Genomic DNA, 6,402 nt, shown 5'->3' with positions numbered 1-6,402 from the left:
GAAGAAATAGAGGAAAAATGACGTTTTAGCCAAATTAGACATTTTTTTTGGAATATATATAAACCTAAAATGAATACGTGATATGTAAAAGAGTGAATAAAACTTTTACGACGCCGGTATAAGAGACTTCTAACATGCGGTGAGATAAAAAGCGTTCTATTTTCTCTTGGCTGATTCCACCAGTTTCTTCTCTCACATCTTGGGTGCATTCGTAGTGAATGGCCGAAGATAGTAGTTCTTTCAAACACATACGGTTGGCAATACCATCCATAGGAGCAATGGAGATGATTTAAGACAACGCCGCAGTTCGGCGTACGATCGCGCGCGACGACGGTTGTTTTCTTCTTCCTGGCAATATCCCGGATCTTGTCCTACCCGAGTTTTCGACCTCATCCCTCGGGTATATGATTAGTGGGCAGTCTCTCTCTCTCTCTCTCTCTCTCTCTCTCCCCCTCGAACTTTCCACCGACGCGATAGCCGAGGTCAAAACCCCTCCTGATGGCGGATAATTCAATCTCGGGTCGTTCCTGCGGGTCGAGAGACCCCGACGATGGCCAACCCCATAATCCTGGTGTTCCCGTCGACGTGTCCCGGCTTCTGTTCCCTCGAATCTCTCTCGCCCCCTTTGTCCCTCTTTCCTTGTCCAGTGTCCGAGAGAGATGCGCTTACACACGGCAGGATGAGGTTATCGACAGTAACCAGGATCGCTGGATTTTACATCAGATGTAATATCGTTTAGGGTTACTATGTGGGCGCACAATATATACAGGTAATGGGCAAAGGCCCGCCCGGCGCGAGCTTGTCCCTCGGGACGATAGACAGAAGCTGTCGAGAGCACACGCGTGTTTCGTGGTAGTGCGCGGAAGATGTTAGATCGAATCCGCCGATGGTCGTTCAAACAAGCGCCGATTAATCGACCGGAGATCAGAGTAAACTCACCGTTAAGCACTCGAGGCACTCGGGTGCTTTGATAAACCTCGATATTCCCTCAAGGCTACTAACGGATCTTAACTAACGATGGTCTTCCTTCGAGGCGTGCCTCCGTTACTTTTGCTCTGTATCTTGCGAAATTCATCGTTAAATACGCATCGCGGTCTATTTGATCAATTTCGGTATCCCTTTCAAGTTGTTAATTGACTTTAATGGATCGAGAATGTATCACGTCATTAAATATTATTTCTGTAAATACAATTTTACGACCTTTCTACTCTTCCTTGCCCCCCCCCTCTCCCCCTCTCTCTCTCTCTCTCTCACTCTCTCTCTCTCTCTGTTTTTATAGCGTATCTTTATTCCAGGCCTCAGTGTATTTTAAGCAGACACAGTGAGTAGTGTACAGGATGCGATTATATATTGCATGTTATACAAAATTACCGTCTTGCACGAAACGCCGACGAGCGCACGCACGACGGCCGAAATTCCCTTGAATTAAACATGATTCCTAAGTAGTGATTCGAATTAGGATAGTCCCTGGCGAATCGTATCCATAACCATTCGGCATGCCAAGCGTGAGAGGATCTTCGCGGCTAAACGTAAAATAGATATCACAACTGAATTAAACATGACCGACGAGGTACGGATTAGAGACGGTTTCTCGCAAAACCAACTGCGCTTCCGGTCCGCCCGTGGCCGAATCGATTACTAGTGAGCCAGCCGAAACAGCGAAACCTGTCGATTCCAGACCCCGGCGAATGTCCATTTGACGGCAGTCGCGAATATTCAATGCGGATACGCGGTTGGATGCAAGGAATCGCGATTCGGCAGTAGACGCGCTGTTCAGTTAGTTACGTACAATTGGATACACCGAGTTCTCCGTATCTATCTCGCTCTCGCGAATTTCGGTGGTCGTTTGATGCACCCGGTCTGCGCCACCCACGCGGGGAAAATAAATTGCGGAACGCGATCGCCGAAACGACGAAGTCTGTCGAGCGGTGCGGGCGAATTCAACGGGAAAAAAGAGACGACGGTGGAGACGCCGGGTACCGACGGAGGGTCGCGCTTCTGTAAACGCGCAAAGGTTACTCGAGCCGTTACAAATGTGCGGAAAACGTTTTTGGTCCGGACGAAAAGCTTTCCACGCTTCCACGCGGGTGGAATTTGGTGGCACGTTACCAACGGTGCGCGGTTTCCCACGCGAATGCGCGCGGATTGCGTGATCGCAATGAGAAAACGCGTACGTATCGCCGTCTAAGTCCTTCCGAATGATATACTACGTTGTATATAAATTGAAATAAAAATCCACCGGTTGCACTCGCTTTCTCGGAAGATTCGCGATACACGTCGTGTCGCGCTTCGCTGCCTCTATTTTCGGCACACCCTTCCCCCCCCCCCCCCGGGGGGGTCTGATGGCATCCTTTTCTCACAGCTCCGTCTGTTATCATCGCCAACGTTTTGCGGGCCACCCTTTCTGCATTTTGGCTTATGTCTCCTTCGGTTTCACCGAGAAGAAAACAGATTTCTCGGAAGACGAAACGCAATTCACGAAAATTCGGTATGCATTACCTCGGTCAACTTTATTTTCTCAGGAATCCAGCCTGTCGACTCTCCTTTTCACACTGTTTTCCCTTCGCTCACACCCCCGACGTGCAAATATGTTACCGTACCGCGGAAGCGTGCGCGCGACCACGGAGATTTCCCGTGGATCCAATGCATTTTTATAGGATCAGGGGTTCAAATTTATTAGAGCACGAGTCGTTGCTCGTGCAACGCCGCCGCTCGTTGTCGCCGCTCGTCCGCGTTAGAAGTTTTATCTACGTGGCGTCGCCTGGCGCCGCGCTCCCTCCGGTAATGTATTCGCGATACGAGACCGAAAAAAGCGAGTGAGAATATCAAAACGCGCATAAATTGCCGGCCTTAGCCGCGGCTGTCCGGAACATATGGTGAATGCGCGTGTATATGCGGCCTCGTCTCTCTCGTTGCCAACTCGGCGGGCGCGCGGGTCCGCAAACCGGACAAATTCACGGGCGCGCGAATCGGCATGGAACTCTTCCGTCTCTCTCTCACTCGCCGTTCCCCGGTCGTCTCTCATTTCTCGATCTACTTCCTGCATACGCGAAATAGAATATACAGACATTGTTCCCGACATTTTTAAAGCAACATTTGGAATTAAAAATACACGTGTGTATCCATTGATTTTTCTACACACAAATATTCCTGGATCTGGATGTATACTTAATATTAATCATATATTGTGTGAACCAGCTCGATAATACAAACTCACGTTTTTACGTGCAGCGAATTTGAGACTCGTCAAGCGACGAGAGTCGTAGGAAAGAAAAGCGCATACGGAACACAACGGAACGAGGACGGACTCACTCGTCGAGATTCGCATTATTCTTTTGAGATCTCCTCATCCTTCAGATTGAAGGTTCTATACAGCATGACCGGATAACCCCCATTAAAGCGAATCACATTGAAAAGGACCGCCGTAAATATGGTGGAAACCGATTTACCCCTTGGGGCGTTTCTAAGTCGGAATTGACCTGGTCTCTGAATTTTTGCGGAAAATGTCACCACTTCGCTAGAATAGCCCTTGCATTTTCCGCAGATTTTCGTCGTCATTCATGCGATATGTATCAGTAAGTCTTTTCGACGTGCGAGCGTTTTTCGAAACGCTGTATATAACCGTCATAAATTTCATTAATTTCCGTAAAACCACCATTGGACTTTTAAAACAGTAAGTCTTAAAAAAACGATGTAGCATTTACGCGAACTGCTCGTATATCTGTATAATTTAAAAGCACTGCGATTCATGGTCACGGTGTAAATCGAAAGGCGCGGTCCTCGCGTATATCGACATTCGCGAGTACGCCGTATACGCGTTAGTTACGGCGGCAGTATCGATTTGCATAAATCGCGAACGCGTGTTCTTCCCGTGGTGGAATATCGAAAAATAAATGGCGCCTTGTTCGAAAGGCAAGTCTCGGAAGCGATTCTGGATGTGGCCGCCGCCGCCTCTGCCTCGAGACGCCAATAAATTTACGTGAGAAAAAGAAGGGCAGGCGACAGTGGGTGGACGATTAATTAAGCGCACGGAGCAAGGTCGTGCGGGTTAAAGTGCGCCGTCCCACTTTTCGTAATGCCGGAAATAATTCACGGAAACGGTTTGGGATTTAGCTCGAGATAGCTTGGCGCATCGACGAGCGGTCGGTCGCATCCTTTGCTCTATCTGCCCGCCTCTATTTATCTACCCTTTTTCATCCACCGTGGACTGCGACGCGATTGCGGATGTAACCGTGCGATGCAACGTACCAGCGTACCGCGTACCTATATATTTCAGTCTCGTGCGGGAATAGGCACGTTGCTGTGACACACTGTTCGCTCGAAGCGCACGGCTAAAAGTGGCATGCTAATATTTTGCGACCGACGCAGTTCGTTTTCGTTCCCTGTTTCTCCACCTCTTTATTTGGAGAAGCATTTGTTCTATCACAGGTCGGATTGGAATTTCGAAGCTACTGCCAGCACGTCGGAAGTTACAAAAAAATAACCGAGGAGACGTTTGTCTAAGGAAAATGTTGAAAATGGACGAATTCAACATAGAAATCATTATTACGTAATTAAAAAATAAAATAATGATTAATATGTTTCTAGATTGACAAATAAGAAAGACTCAAAGAGGTATATTGTCAAAAGCGTGAGAAGTAGAAAAGTTCCTCCTACGTTAAAAATACAGAATATAAAAAAACACCGAAACACCTTTGCTGTACTCGCGATTCATAAGTCTCTCTGTAATGCCTCCAATGATTTGTAATCGTACTCGTACAATAGATTCAATTCTGTTTTCAAAGTATTTTATTCTTTTTTAGATCGTGGTGAGAATTGAATGACGGTTTCTTTGGATACTTTCTATTTGGTGAATTTGGTGACACGAGTCGATCCAAGTATCACATTCCGTTTTCGTTATTCATCGAATGTCAAAAAAGATAAGATGATGCTTGTGTCGACTTGTGTCACCAAATGAAAAGCACTCTATATAACTTCGCGGAAAACATCGCGCAAATGTGTGTGTATGTATCTGTGAGATCGTAACTGGAAGTCTTTTGAAACTTGGTTCGGGAAGTGGAAAGTACCTCCTACAATATGTATCAAAATCTTCTGTATCGAGATGACCGAGCGAAACACGAAACGCGAAGCGATCCGCATCCAGAAAAGCATCCAGCCAAATCGAGGACAAAATGAAGCAAGTTATAAACTGTTGCTCGAAATGCTCGTCGTGCGAAGATTTTTGCAACGCGCGACAGATCACAAGGCGTGTAAGTGCGAAATGAATAAACAGTAATTTAACCCCCTATTAAATTCAAATCAGTTCCGCGCGCCAGTGAATCGGAAGACGGTGGAAAAAGGCTCGTTCGCTACGTAGCCTCTTTTCCAGCGGCGGTGTGATCCATCAAGCTCTGACAGGTTTACATCGCGCGTCAAGATTCCTCGCCAGCGCCTGCCAGCACCAATCTGATAATACGTAAGCAGCGCCCTGAATATGCATGCCCTTTTCGGCTTTTAATATCGCTAACCGATATATCACGAGATTATCCGTTATCTAACCGGCCTCGAAATTTCCTATCGGCCGCGCCATGAAAGATCATCGATCATCCACTCGACTCGCTCAATTGAGGTGTGATCAAATGATGCGCTTCCCCTTCCGAAATTATCGATGCTAATAACGCGTTTTTTAGGACCGCCTGGATCGATGATTATGAGATAGAGCAAATAAGTGAGATTTTTCTTGGCGCCAACCCTGGTAGGCTAAAGCCGCTTGATTAATTATATCACGTGGCACGCAATTCTTATGATGAATGTATCGTAAACTATGAAAATACAGTGATTCGCGAGAACATGATATAATAATAACGGCATATTGTTGTTCAGGATTTCTTATGAAATGATTATCTTGATTTATTGCGCGCGAGACAAGAAAGTATGATGTTAAAGAATTTTAAGCAGTTTGCTCCCAAACCTTTCATCGAGATAGGAAAAATTGTGTGTTGAGAAGAGAGAATCAATTCAAGTTAAATCTTCATCATTTTATGATATTTGCCGACTATTTTCCGATGAAGATTGTACGTACGTATACATATCTTGTGTGTATAGTGTTATTGAGATACATAAAAGAAGCGTGTCGTGAGATTGTTGGCAAGGTCCATTGCGAGTCTACTTGATGGATTACAGTTGACGGGACACGCTAATTCCCCGATAAATCTGACATTAACTAGAGTCATGTATCGCGCTCTCAACGCGATGAAACAGTAATAATTGTCGGTGAAGAATAATAATGAAATTAATATACTCGCATGCATAAAAATATCTTTGACAGAGTGTGTATCCTTATTAAAATATCCAAATTGAAATCATTCTTTGCCGTCGCATCAGATTTATCTCACTACATTGAGAAAAAAAATACCCCAAAAT

The 6,402-nt window shown here is 45.7% G+C and overlaps 1 protein-coding gene and 1 long non-coding RNA gene across 4 annotated transcripts in view; one reads left to right on the top strand and one right to left on the bottom strand.

The window, feature by feature from the left end:
* The window catches only part of LOC108754863 (semaphorin-2A), a 361,619-nt gene that overhangs the window by 55,757 nt on the left and 299,460 nt on the right, over positions 1-6,402 (bottom strand). The window lies entirely within an intron of this gene.
* Positions 1-6,402, top strand: part of LOC108754866 — an 8,973-nt gene that overhangs the window by 877 nt on the left and 1,694 nt on the right. The gene's annotated exons all lie outside the window — the stretch shown is intronic.

The sequence above is a fragment of the Trachymyrmex septentrionalis genome, unplaced genomic scaffold (assembly GCF_001594115.1).
Source record: "Trachymyrmex septentrionalis isolate Tsep2-gDNA-1 unplaced genomic scaffold, Tsep1.0 scaffold81, whole genome shotgun sequence".
In the NCBI taxonomy this organism is placed as follows: domain Eukaryota; kingdom Metazoa; phylum Arthropoda; class Insecta; order Hymenoptera; family Formicidae; genus Trachymyrmex; species Trachymyrmex septentrionalis.
This window is presented reverse-complemented; position numbering and strand designations above follow the sequence as displayed.